Here is a 15,083-nt window from a genome sequence, read left to right as displayed (position 1 = left end):
TACTAATGTTGCGATTCGATAATAAACTGTTACATTTTCAGGCACACGTCAAGGCTATTTTCGGGCTGCAAGGGGTGGAGAAGGGCTCGGCTATCGGCTTGCGCGCGCTCAGCGACAAAATCAATTCGCACTTGCGTGCACTTCAGACCTTGGCGACCCCGCAGGAGATATCCGATGGGTTGCTGATCTTCATCATAGGCACGAAACTGGACCACAAAACAAAGGAGAAATGGGAAGAGAACTTGCCGACGTCAGGATTGCCTCGGTGGTCAAGCATGGCCTCATTTCTGGAAGCGAGATGTCGGATGCTGGAGAATTTGGGATCAGCCATGGCAACAAGTCCTAGTCAACAGGTGGGAGAAGACAAACCTGTCACCCTTATCACCTCCAGTAACGACCATCCTAACCCCATATGTAACCATTGCAATTCCTCCGAGCATTACATATCTAGATGTCAGGCATTCCTGAATCTCTCTGCGTTTGAACGATACAAAGAAGCAAGGAAGAGCCGCTTGTGTTTGAACTGCCTCAACAAAGGCCATGAATTGCAGAGGTGCAGGTCAGGACTTTGCAGGCATTGCCAGGCCAAACATCACACGCTACTCCACATTCCATCGGGAACTGGTGCTTCATCTTCCTCTTCACCGGCCGAGGAATCGATCCAGCAAGAGGCCGCGACTGTGCTTCTAGCAAGCGGGTGTTCCAGCCCTCCCCCTCGATCCAGAAATCTCAGCCTAGCCAGAACGTGTTGCTACCCACTGCCCTCGTCCATGTAACAGATCGTTATGGAGCACTTATCCCATGTCGTGCCATTTTGGATTCTGCATCACAGGCAAACTTTGTAACATCTAGACTTGCTGATCAGTTGCAGTTGGATCATCGCTCGTCTTATGTTCACATCTCTGGAATCGGAGATTCCATTCTACCTTCGAGCAAGTCTGTACATATAGTTGTACAATCCCAGGACGCAAGCTATCGAGCTTCCTTCGCTGCAATTGTCACCAACTCAATTACGGAAATGCAGCCTAACTTCGGCGTAGACGCAAAGGATTGGCCAATGCCGAATAATCTAAAACTAGCTGATCCTAATTTCTCCGAGCCCCAACGTATCGATCTGTTGATAGGTTCTGGTTTGTTCTTCGATTTAATGTGCGTCGGACAGATTCGACTATCAGCCCAATTGCCAACATTGCAGGAGACAAAACTTGGTTGGATAGTATCAGGAAGCATTGATAGCTCGGAGAATAAGCGTGCAGCTTTAGCCGCTTTTGAAAATTCCTCGTGCATCTCTATTGACGATTTTCGACCCACAACGCTGGAGTACCAAAACTTAGAGTAGCAATGCAGGAAGCAGCTGCTCGAGTGCCAGGTGCAAGTGGAAAAACTGCGATCGGAGAATCAGGAACTGCAGCGTGAACTTTTCCATATATTAAAAACCTACATATCCACGCTAAATGAAATTCAACTTTCAACAATTTCTACATTGCCAAATTTCCTGCCATTCTATACAATTACAGAGGTTCCCGATGATCAAGACGTAATCACGACAAGCCGCCTTCGTAAAGAAGCGCCGATTGCTGCGTTCGACGATCATCCCAGCGTAGCCGCCAGCTGCGCCCAAGCAAGCAGCGGCCGTTGGAAAAATAGCGGTTCTGCCCCTTCAGGATGGATCTGTTGAAAGCCTTTGCCTTCCAACGGGGGGTGAATGTTCGGAGCAGAACCCAGCCGATTAGCTGCTTGCCAAATAGCACCTAATTCTTGGCCCTCAGCCGCTTATTTTGTTTGTTACTTATGTCTATGTCACTCATTTGTTTGTTAAAGCTTTGCGCTTGCTTGCCCTGCTAAACGCTCTCTGCCAGCTCGCTCTTCGCTATCTCCGCTTTGCGTCTGCCTACCGACGTCGGCCGAGCGAAGCTACGCTTAGCGATCGGAGCGGCAATGTAAAGGGCAGGCAAGCCACACTTGCAATTTGGATGTCACGCATTAAAGAACATATCGTAATTTTATTTCTGCGCCGAGTTTTGTTTAATTCGAAATAATTAGTCGGCCGATTGGGGATAAAAAACATTATCTCCACAATAAGTATAAAGAATTAATTCAAACTTCGTGAATCTATCTTCTGGGTTATCCTCGCTAGATATTATTCTTAATTTTTCATTTACTGTTTTATGAAATCTTTCTACGTCAGATATTCCATTTTTGCTGGAAGTGATCTCTATTTTGACGTTTTCCGCATTCAGCCATGCTTGCAATGCTGCGCACATAAAAGCTGAATCCTTGTCGGCTTTGATTTCAATAGGTTTGCCCATCTCGTTAAAAACTTTCATGATGGCTCTTTTTGCTTCTAACCAGTCACGACTTTTTACTTCTACAAGAGTGGCAAACTTCGAGTATACGTCAATACATGATAGGAACTGTTGGTTACCATCCATATAGAAATCTATGAGGTATTTCTCTCTGATGTTCAGTATTTCCGGTGTAGTTTCGAATGCCAACTTCGTATTTCTATGCTCTGTTTTGGCAATATTACAAGTAGGACATTCGTTTATGATGTTTTGGATTAGGTTTTGATAATCCGGGTAATAGTATTTTCCCCTAAACCAATTGACGGTTTTCTCTATCCCTGGATGGAGCCTTTATGATTCTTTAATATGGTTTCTTTAAATTCAGCGTAATTCTGAATATCTAGGAGTTTCGTGCTTGATTTAATAGCTTTGGTTATATTGTTAGAATTAATGATTTCTAAATAGGCTTTTTGGAATGGAGGAAAATCTATTTCGTTATGGAAATATAATGCGCTCTTTTTGGTGCATAGATATTCCATTATTATATCCTTCGCTAAGGTGTTTGTCATTTCCTTATACGTGATCTTGATGATTAGCTTGTGAAAATAACGAATTGTTTCTACCTTATCTTCATTGCCTTTTATTAGCTCAATTTGCCGATTGTAATAGTTAATTGGTCTTTCCGTGATAGCAATGTGATTTAGATTGTCTTCCTGTGCGCTATGTACAGTTGCACCAACGCTATTGGAAGCTTCTCCAAGGAGATTTTCATTAATCTTTACCCTTGATAAGGCATCAGCTACATGATTTTCTTTGCCTGGTAGATATTTCATTTTAAAATCAAACTCATTCAGTTTTATTTTCCACCTTTGTAATTTCATATTTGGCTCCTTGAGGTTGTTCAACCAAATCAAGGGTTTATGATCGCTTTGTATCTCGAATGTTCTACCGAACAGGTATGAACGGAAATACTTGGTTGCCCATACGATCGCTAATAATTCCTTTTCGATGGCTGAATAGTTTATTTCATGTTCATTTAGGTTTCTGCTAGCGTAGCAGATCGGTTTGTGTTCTTGTGACAAAACCGCTCCCAATGCTATGTTACTAGCGTCGGTTGTTACCGTGAACATTTTGTCAAAGTCTGGGAACGCAAGGATAGGGTCTGAGGTGATGAGTACTTTTAGTCTCTCAAATGCCTCGACGTACTTTTCTTCCTTGGGGTCTATGACAGCTCCTTTCTTTAGTTTGAGTGTCATGGGTTTTGCTATGTTTGCAAAATTAGGAATGAATTTCCTGTAGAACCCGCACAGACCTAAGAATGACTTTATTTGTTTAGTCGTTTCTGGTATTGGAAATTTGACAATGGCAGAGATTTTGCCTGGATTTGGTACTATTCCTTCAGTAGTGACTACATGACCTAGGAATTCAGTTTCCTTTTTCATGAATTCACATTTATCCATTTGTAGCTTCAAGTTGGCGTCTCTCAACTTTCCAAATACTCTCCTTAGTGACAACAAGTGTTCTTCCAATGAAGTGGAAAATATAATGATGTCATCTAAGTATACAAAGCAATCTTTGAAGATTAACTCTTCTAGCAGATTGTTCATACATCTTTGGAAGGTAGCTGGGGCAGTGGTTAGCCCAAAGGGCATACGAGTGTACTCGTAATGTCCATGCTTAGTGGAGAACGCAGTTTTGGGGATTGAGCTAGGTTCCATGGGTATTTGATGGAAACCTTTTGCTAAATCGATTGTCGTAAAATACTGACATTTACCTAGTTTGCCTAGGATTTCATCCATTCGTGCAGTTGGGAATTTGTCCCTAACTGTTATTTCACTTAGACTTCTATAGTCTACTACCATTCGATATTTTTGCTTTCCTGAAGCATCTATCTTCATCGGAAACATAGATATGGGCGAGCAGTAAGGAGAATTCGACTTTCGAATTATTCCCTGCCTGATCATATCTTTGATTTGCTGGTTTACCTCCTGATCATGTATCTGGGCATATTTGTATGGTCGTCTGTAGACCGGGTCTTCATGTAGAGTTTTGATCTCGTGCTTGATTGTACTTGTGAAAGTCAAATTGTCACCTTCTCTGTACTGCACATCCTTAAACTCATATAAGACCTTCTTTAACTCTTCCCTCTCTTCGTCGTTTAAGTGTTCCAATCTTAATTGATTACATTCCCTTAATTCACTGTCTAGAGCGGAAGCGAAGTATTGATCTCCCTCTGGAGATGGGTCAAGGCACTTAGGTGCGATCTTCTCTTCTTTTGTAGAGGGATCAGTGCACTTCTGTGCGGTCTTGCCGGCTTCAATAGCTTCTCCACTCTGAATGATTGGGTACGACCTAGCTCCTAGTGTTACAGTGTCATTTCTGTAATCGATGACGGCTTTACTTGCCATCAAGTATTCTCTTCCTAATAAAATATCATAATTTTCGGAAAAGTTATGTATGTAGAACTTTTGTTCGGACGGACATGTTTTGTTCGCATTCCTCATTATACTCTTAGTTAAACGGACAGGTCCATTGATGGTATGGACCGTAAGGTTATCGTCTTTTATCTCGGAATCTGTATAATTTTCTTGTATGATGTTGATCGATGATCGCGAGTCAGCGATACACCTTAATGTTCTTTTATTAATGGTAATTTTTATATAGGGTCCTTCTCGGTTTCTTCCGAGGCGGATTGATGAAAATTTACGTCCATCTTCATTTGGCCACTTTGGCTCTCCCTCGCTCTTTTAATAGGTTGGTTGGGTCTACTCCCACTAGCTTGGTTTTGAGATATTTGCTGATTGAATGGATTCTGAGCCCTACCTTGATTCAAAGAATTTTTGAACTCATTGTATAATCCAGGATTTTGGAAATTTTGATTTTGATTTGTTCGATTAGTCTGACCTGTTCCAGATGAACTCTGAGTTTGATTGTGATAGTTAGTAGTATTATAATTTGGATAATAGTTTCCAACATTCTTTCGATTTGATTGAGACGATTTCGATTGATCTTTATTTGTACCTGAATATGTTGTACTAGCTTCGTACAATCCTTCTTCTTGTGCTGCCTTCTTAAGATTAGACAATGTGGTAATATCTTTTCTTGCTAAGGTCATGAACATTCTGTCAGGAAGTTTTCGAGTAATGACATCTTTAATTGTGTTGTTCAAAGCGTTTTTATAAATGACATTATTTTCTGGTATGTTTTCTAAGTTTAGCTTATTGTTTATTAATAATGCTTTTATCTCTAATTCTTCTATAAACTTACGAAGACTGCTGTTGAATCTGGTGGTGTATAGTTGTCGTAAGAGTTCTTCATATGGTGTGTGATTTTTGAACTCGTTGAGCAGCGCCGTCTTCAGTTCGAGCCACGTGTTGGGTTGTATCATTTGCGATATGCGTTGTGCCTCTCCTGACAGTTGGATCTCGGTCGCTCCAAATAGGATCCTTTGTTGGCGAAGATCTTCAGTTGGATATAATCCGCATACATATTCGATTCGTTTGATAAATGAGCTTAGCTGTCCAGATGAACCGTCATAGGCAGGTATTTGTCTGATCGACAGCAGTGCCTGGTTCAAGTGGATTTCGCTCAATGATAGTGGTGGTAACGCCATGTTGTTGGTGTTGATTGGGTTTTGTTTTGTTTTCAGTAGTTTTTAACTTTATTTTGGTTCACTTGTAAGTTTTTTGATTTTGTATTTAGTGTTTCACTGTTCTTGGTGGATCACTATCTCCGCTTACTTCAGTTCACCTAATTTTAGTTTTGCAAATCGTATGTGCTCGTAACACATAGGTTCTTTGGCGGATTTCACAATTTTATTAACGATTCCGGGATTACGTGATCACAGTAATTAGAAATTACACAAGCTGACCATTACCGAAATATAGGAGTTAATTTTAAACGAAATCCTACCGACTGCGCCAGTTAAATATCCGCAACTCGAAATTTAGTTTTTAAAAAAGATTTTATTTTTAGTACTTAATTTCTTTATGTCACAAGATTGGTTGAATTCCCCGACTTAACTTTACGTCTGCTTGTCTCAAACGGAACTGATCTCTCTGCTGCTGGCTAGTTTCCATGAGCCCTTCTCTTGGAACTCCCGACTCTGGCTTCGGGCGTTGCTTTCCTCGGCTGCATCTTCGTGTCGGTGGCGTACGTGCCTGGCTCGATATTTGGGGATGCGTCGGCTTTGATGAAAGGCATCCACTGCTGGCGATCGGTGTTGCATTACATGACGGAGCTAGGAATGTGATACTCCTTGGTTTTATGTCTAGCTTTGATTGGTCCTCATGAGTGGCGTGATTCTAAAGAATCCATTTCTCGAGAGTGGCGTGATTCTAATGTTTGTGAAACAATGTGGTCCATTGTTTATATTATGGGGGGCCCTAGCTTGGAGTATGGGAAGAAACAGTTATTGATTCTTGAGTGGGGTCCTGTTACTTGTGTGGATGGGGTGGATGAATTGTACATAAACATAATGTGTATGGGATGTGGGGAATTATGGATATGTTACTATATATATATACACAACGAAACCCATCGGCCTTTGCTTTCTGTGACGACTGCTAGGAGTTTAAACTGGAACATCCACCTCGCCGTTGGATAATTGAACCTCGATCCGCCCCCATACAAACATTGGTCCTTCGAGCCGGATCTTCGCCTTCCCCATAAGGAGAAGCTTACCCCAGCCAGCATCGGCGGATCCGTCCAAGTTCAAGATAAGTAAGCCCAACACCAGTGCAGTGATTTTGTGCGAGTTTTCCATCCCAGTCCGAGATCCCGTGGCATATGTACATACATATGTATGTATTCATTTCTCGCTCTAGCTCCAAATTAAACCATACTTCGTTCTGCCAACGGTTGTGGCCACCTACTTCTCCAAAGGTTTAATTTGATCCGAGCAAGCTCCTGCGGTCAACCTCCGATCCAGTGTATATATTCCTACCTCTCCCAGCTACCAGCTGAGCTTTGGTTGCTGACATATGCACATGCATACAAGCACATGTACACATCGCAACGCAATCCAAGCGGCTGACAACAACTAAAAGTAACATTTAACAACATTGCCCGCTACATACATATATAACAAGAGACGAACCGATCATATCTCAATCTTAGCAAGACAAATATTCAAAATGGATTTAAAGACATGGATAGGGTACAGAACAATTATTTTTCTACATCGAATAATCTATACCAGACAGCCGAGCTACTTATATGATAAATTAACCTTTGCTTCATCAAATAGAACGTTGAATCTGGTAACCATAAGGTACAAACTTGCCAATTCAGGAAAACAATTTTTAACAAATGCTGTTCGGTTATGGAATGAGTTACCTTTCAATATAAAAAATATTAGTAGAGCAACGCAATTTAGGGAGAAATTAGAAAAACACTTGATAAACCCATAAAAAAAAAAAAAAAAAATAAAAAAATAATAATAATAATAATAATAATAATAATAAAAAATAATAATAATAAAAAATAAAAAAAAATTAGAATTAGTATTAGTATTAATAATACAAATATTAGTCATAATAATAAAAATATTAGTCATACTAAAAATGTTAGAATAATAAAATCATTCTGCTTAAAAGCACACAACTATGTGAACTCCATGTGACTAGCGCATTAACATAAAGTAGAAATACTGTCGCGTTAGGAATATATATATACAAATAAATAAATTAAAACTAAAAAAATCATAAATTCATATTCTTGCAACTACTTTGTTGTTTTTTTTCCATGCTCAACGTTCCATAGTTCTTCGGTTTTATAAATAAATAAAATAAATCACTGCGTCTCCGTATTTAACTAATTATATTGCCAGCAAAAATAAGACACGATCCATACATACGGCACAACATATGTATTTATCTTACATATACATACATACGTACGCATTTTAAATTATACATATTGTATATAAAACGGTTATCCACCGTTTTAACCGTTGTTCTACATCTCGCCAAAAGGTTGGTTCGTCAACCCAAGCCACGGTACATAGCACTTACATCCATACGCACACACATACAAGCAGCAGCAGCGGTGCATTCGTTTCGTTTTTCCTTTCGCTTTCGCTTCTCCACCGTTTGCTTGCGTTGTTGTTGGTGGGAGAATATTTTTCGGTGCCGCGCTTGACCGTAACGGAACGCCAAGTGACGCGCTACCCTGCACTTCGAGGGTATATTGTTGTCAACATTCGTTTTGCAGCCGACTCTATATAGGGGTACCTTGTGCATCAATATCATTGCTCATCCTCATTAGTCGCTCTTGGTTGGACATTTTTTTTTATTTGATCGTAGTATTTTATATTTATATATTCCGGCCACGGTGCCCGACTTCTACTATATAAATACTCGCGATAAATTCCGCCAAAGCCACATATCCACGGTTCGTCGTTCAAAACTTCCACTTCTACATTTCCGCTCACCTGCTTTGCGACTCTGATATCGCAAATCCATCAGCCAACCATGCCCACTGGTGAGAGGAAATCTCGCAAGAAGTTTAAGCGGGTGAGTTCGCTGAGTTTGACCCATCCACCCAGCTCCAACGGCTCAATCACTACGCCCACATCTTCCCGTCCGGCCCCAGCTGAGCGAGGTCCGACCACGTCCAGGGCTCACACACCACATGCCTTTGAGGCCTTGTTGCTCCCCTCGGTCGTTCCTCGCACGGTTCCGAGCACTATGGCCCAATCGGCCGCCAGTTCCGCACGGTCTAAGTTTGCCTTGGCTGCAAGCAGACTGACACGCTTCGACCAGAAGCTCAGCGCTCCAGATGCTAGCACACCAACCCGCTCGCTCTCCCAAGTCCATCGAGATCAACTCCGAAGCTTGTGGGCAAAGGTGGACGCGGAGTTCGCGGCCTGTTCGGTGACGATGACGGAAGAGGATCCAGAGGGTGTAGCTTATGTCCAAGAGATGTACGATGACTGCTACGCGGTCTACGCGCAATGCCTGGCCGAACTAAACGATCAGCTCGAGCCCCCGACTGTCCCTCACACGCCGCAACTGGCCGTTCAAGTGCCGACTTCCGGCGCTTGTCGCCTCCCTCCATGTGACACTGAAGTTTTCAGTGGGGACTACCAGCAGTGGCCCACGTTCCGAGACCTGTTCACCGCCATCTACATAGAAAACCCAAGGTTGGCTCCAGTGGAAAAACTGTTCCACCTCAACAAAAAGACCAGCGGTGAAGCCCACGACATAGTGGCACAGGCTCCACTTACGAACGATGGTTTCCCCTCCGCATGGAACGCCCTCCGTGAGCGTTTCCAAAACAAGAGTCTGATAAGGCCCAGATGAAGATCCTTTTCAGTCTGCCCCAAATCCGTACCGAGTCAGCAGCAGCGCTAAAAGAGCTCCAGAGGGCCGTCCACAAGTGCGTCACGACACTCACCCATTCCGAGGTCTCCACAGACAGCGTTTTCGCTGACGGAGTTTTACCTCATTTCCGCTAAGCTGCCAAAGACGACCTTAGAGCTTTGGGAGCAATCCGTGACGCACAAGTCCGAAATTCCCACCTGGCACGCGGTACCTGTCTCTCGAAGTGACCGAGGACGGCCATCCAGGCGTGGAGACTCAGGCCCACTCCAGGGCGAGCATAAGCACTTCAGACAATTCGAAAAGCAATCCGTTTCGGTCTCAAGGAAGTCCTTATCCTAGGAGTGCCCACTCGTTCGAGACCACAGTGAATCAAACGAGGAGCACGTGTGATCTCTGCTCCAAAGAGTATCATCCAATCCGTTTATGCCCTTACTTCCTTCAAATGCCCGCTGACGCTCGCTCCGACTACATTAAGCAAAAGCAGCTTTGTTTGAACTGCTTTGCAAGGGGCCACCAGATACGAGCATGCCAAAGCGCCCACAATTGCATAACTTGTGGAGACCGGCACCATACGCTTCTACACCGTAGCAATCCAGCAAACTCCAGCGAGGCGATTTCCACAACGGCACAAAATTCCTCAGCGTGGCCCGAGCTACATCTACGAGTACCAAGCGTACAAAATCCAAGTTCGTCCGCAGCCCAGCCAAACGTTCAGTCGTATTTCGCCTCCGGCACGAGTGCTGTCCTTCTAGGCACGGCCATCGTTAATATTTGCCATCTGGGAAAAACTTTCCACGCCCGCGCTCTGATCGACTCTTGCTCAGAGGCGACGTTCATTACAGAACGTCTTGTGGACATGATCAAATTGCCATTCCAACGTATCCAGGCACAGGTCTCCGGCCTAAATAATGCCGTATCCGCTCAGTCCAAGAAGCTCTGCCATTTTTCCATCCGCTCCCCGACTAAGCCGGGCTTACACTTGGACGCCACAGCCTATGTCCTGCCGGAACTATCAGGCAGCCTTCCCTCCCATCCGATCCCGCAACACTCGTTGCGAGACTTGCCGAACCTGCCATGGGCAGACCCGACATTTTACGCAAGCTCACAAATAGATGTCCTGATTGGTGCCGACATCCTTCCATCCATCCTCTTGAGCGGCTCACAGACGAACATCTGTGGATCTCTCCTCGGACAGGAACCCATTTTCGGATGGGTTCTTAAAGGCCCAGTGCCAAACACGGTACAAGGCAGGGTCGCATCCTTCTCCACGCAAATTTCCACCGAGCTAGAGACTCCGTTAGACAAACTCCTCACAAAGTTTTGGGAGGTGGAGGACATTCCTACTAAAATAGAAAGCGAGTCGGATTCGTACTGCGAAAGAAATTTCCTCCGAACTACGTCAAGAACGCCAAGCGGGAAATACGTCGTCACGTTACCGTTTCGCGACCCAGATCATCTCGGATCAGATCTGGGGTATTCAAGGGCAACCGCGCTGGCCCAGTTCCTAAGAAACGAAAATCGCTTGAAAAGAAACAGACCCCTACAAGAGCAGTACGACACCGTGATCCAAGCATACCTAGAGCTTGGACACATGACAGAAGTTCCTCCGACTCATGGGTCCTCAACCTACTACCTGCCACACCACGCTGTCTTCAAGCCTGATAGCACCACCACGAAAGTCCGCGTTGTATTTAACGCATCCAGCCCGTCGACTAACGGTATCAGCTTGAATGACCTTCTGCACCCCGGCCCCGTTCTCCAGTCCGACTTAACCCTTCAGATCCTGAAGTCGCGCTACTACCGGTACGTCTTCAATGCTGACATCACCAAGATGTATCGGCAGATTTGGGTAGATCCGAAGCACACCCCCTTCCAGCGAATATTGTTTCGCAACAAGGAGGGCGAGATACGCGACTATGAGTTGCAAACTGTTACCTTTGGAGTCAATTGTGCTCCCTTTCTCGCCATCCGGGTGTTGCAACGGCTTGCAGACGATGTCCAGTCCCGATTCCCGAGAGCCAGTCACATCATTCGTTCCTGTATGTATGTCGACGACGTCCTAGCGGGAGCAGACTCTCCCACTGAGGCTCAACTCGCTATCCGCGAGTTACAGGCCGCCCTGAGTTCTGCCGGGTTTCCACTGAGAAAATGGACGTCCAACCACAAGGATATCCTGACTACCATTCCGAATGACCATCTCCTTCACACCGACTTCCTTGAAATTGAGACAGAAAGCACAGCCAAGACTCTCAGAATTCGATGGAAGGCGACAACAGACGATTTCTTCTTCGTTCCGCCAGAACTGGCATCTACGGCATCCTATACCAAGCGAGCGGTGCTTTCCCAGATAGCAAGGTTGTTCGACCCTGCGGGCTGGTTGGCTCCTTTCATTGTCCGGTCAAAGATCTTCATGCAAGAGATCTGGTTGCAAGAAGTGGGATGGGACGAAGATCTTCCGACCGAGATGCGTCAGCGCTGGCAGAGTTTTCTACAGAGCTACTCCGCTCTCGACCAGATCCGCATTCCAAGGTGGATTGGCTCCGAACCATCTGTAAGGGTCGAGCATCACGGATTTTGCGATGCGTCCGAAAAGGCGTACGGTGCGGCGATCTACGTACGCATCGAGACTGACCACCTGGTCAAGGTGCAGTTGCTCACCGCGAAAACACGAGTCGCACCCGTTAAGACTGTATCGCTTCCCCGGTTAGAGCTATGCGGCGCCGTGCTACTGTCCGAAATGGCGACGGCTATCCTGCCAAATATGCCAAGCGCACCTACAACCTGTTACTTCTGGACAGATTCCGCTATAGTCCTGTCCTGGCTGAAAAAGCCTGCTTGCCACTGGACTACCTTCGTGGCCAACCGAGTGACCAGAATTTCGCAAGCCACCGAGGTCGAGAATTGGGGTCACGTTCCGTCCGCACAAAATCCCGCTGACCTCGCCAGCAGGGGCGTATCCTTACAGGAGCTCGTCGAGAACCAACTCTGGTGGCACGGACCAGCGAGGTTGCAAGGGCCCCGGCATCAATGGCCAGCCCAAGGCGGAGACGATCCCGTGATAACCCTCGAGCAACGTGCTATGAAGGTTCATTTTACACCGAGAACCGATCGGTTCTCCAATCTGGAGAGAGCCCTGCGAGTCCGTGCTTATGTCCTTCGCTTCACAAAACGCTGCCGTAAGCTGGTTACCGGACAAGAGGACCACCTTGCAAGCGAAGACATTACCGAAGCTGAGCGCACTCTTATCCTAGAGACTCAGCGCAGGGAATACTCCCAAGAGTATCACTGCCTAAGCGAGAAGCGGCCAGTGCCAAGGTCAAGTTCTATCCTGAATTTGAACCCGTTCCTAGACCAACATGGGCTCACAAGAGCATGTGGCCGTATCGCAACTTCTGCCTTTCTGAAGTACGACGAACGGCATCCCATTATTCTGCCGTACCGCTGCCGGCTATCCCGCCTTCTCGCGCAATTCACCCACCGGATAACTCTTCATGGCGGGAACCAACTAATGGTGCGACTTATCCGATCCAAGTTCTGGATTCCCAAGGTTCAGAAACTCATGAAGGGGGTGGTAAACTCCTGCAAGGTATGCGTCATCCACAGACAGAAGTTGCAAGCCCAAATGATGGGTGATCTTCCTACGGAACGAACGTCCTTTTCCAGACCGTTCACGCACACCGGAATTGACTACGCGGGTCCCTTCGAAATACGGAATTACACAGGCAGAGCGTGCCTGATAACCAAGGGGTATGTGTGTGTGTTCGTGTGTTTTTCCACGAAGGCGATCCATTTGGAGCCCACGTCGGATCTCACGACCGAGAAATTTCTTGCAGCCTTCGCTCGTTTCGTCGCACGACGAGGGTGTCCGCAGCGCATTCACTCCGACAATGGCAAAACTTTCGTTGGTGCCGTCAAGGTGCTTTCCCGTGACTTCCTAGAAGCATTCAAGGGCTCGATAACTGATGCGTACAGCCATCACCGGGTTTCGTGGCGTTTTATCCCACACATGGGAGGTCTGTGGGAAGCCGGGGTGAAGAGTTTCAAAACTCTCTTTTACAAAGCCACGTCCACTCGGAAGTACACTTTCGAAGAGCTTTCCACGCTTCTCGCAAAGATCGAAGCATGCCTTAATTCCAGGCCGCTCTCGCCGATGTCCGAAGATCCAACTGAGTTGCTGGTCCTTACTCCCGGGCACTTCCTTACCGGGGGACCCTTGATGTCCACGGCCGAACCCGAAATAAAGGGCGACCTTAAATCAATAATCAATCGATGGCAGCATTTAAAGGCCCTCACCCAACAGTTTTGCCAGCGGTGGAAAGAGGAATACCTCAAAGAGCTCCAAAAGCGCACTAAGTGGCAGACGCCGACGCCAAACCTCCAGGTTGGGGATATGGTTGTCGTCAAAGAAGACAACCTGCCCTCCAATGAATGGCGGCTCGGGAGAGTCCAGTCCGTGTATCCCGGCGCTGACGATAGAGTCCGTGTGGTAGATATCCTTACTGCCCGCGGGGTCCTTAAAAGGCCTGTTGTAAAAGTCGTTCTCCTCCCAGTAGAACGCCCTAGTTCCGTCCAACAATAACGCGAATGTACCTTCCAAAGCTCCAAGTTTCAATACTAATGCTTCTTCGACCACTTTCCTTCCTCCTAGTTCATCGTATCCAGACATGGCCCCACGCTCACGCGCCAACCGCACCGGGGTGCGCGCCGCGCACCCGCTACGGACCTGCCACGTGTTTCTGCGCCTGAGCCCTGAGAAGAGGCTCCGAGCCGTCCTGAGAAACAAATACTACGCCAACTGCCTGGCGCACCAGCACTCCGGGAAGGACTGCCTCAGTGGCGGGCTGTGCAGGGTGTGTGGCAAGAACCACCACACGCTACTCCACATATCCGCGCCTCGCTGTCCAGCCCGCTCAGCCTCGGGAATACAGTCGACAGCTACATCGGCCCACGCCGGACGCCGCCCTCGTCGCCCAGCCCGTCCAGCCCCGGCTGCACCGCCGCCATCTACGCCGGCTCACGCCGAGCGCCATCCTCGTCGGCCCGTCAGCCGACCGGTCGTAGGAACCGCGACCTCATCGTTTTCGAGTCCAGCGTCTCAAGCTGAGTGCCGTCCCCGTCACCCCGTGAACCGCCCCGTTGTAGGAACCCCGGCGCCCTCCGTAAGCTCCCTTCTACAACATAGGAGCCTCAATATCCTCCCGACGGCGCTGGTGGTCCTGGATACGGGCTCGAAGGATTTCGAAACGGGCGCGCTCATCGACCCATGCACGCCGGTGAGCTGCATTGACGAATCATTGGCCTCCGTCTTCAAACTATTTACTACGCGCGTCGGCAACGAGAAGGTGTGCACCGCGGTCATTCGTACCAAGACGGGCGACTTCCGACTGGAAGCCATCCTGAAGGTCGAGCACCGTTTGCGCATCCGCACGCCGATCCGACCTTTGAGCGATACGATCCGGGCTCGATTTGACGA

The 15,083-nt window shown here is 46.7% G+C and overlaps 1 pseudogene; it reads left to right on the top strand.

Moving 5' to 3' along the window:
* The first annotated feature begins 9,412 nt into the window (after positions 1 to 9,412).
* On the top strand, positions 9,413 to 13,805 carry LOC117186776 (annotated as a pseudogene).
* Positions 13,806 to 15,083: the final 1,278 nt, after the last annotated feature.

This window comes from Drosophila miranda, chromosome XR, assembly GCF_003369915.1.
Source record: "Drosophila miranda strain MSH22 chromosome XR, D.miranda_PacBio2.1, whole genome shotgun sequence".
Lineage (NCBI taxonomy): Eukaryota > Metazoa > Arthropoda > Insecta > Diptera > Drosophilidae > Drosophila > Drosophila miranda.
The sequence above is the reverse complement of the archived record's forward strand: the minus strand, read 5'-3'. Positions and strand labels throughout refer to the sequence as shown.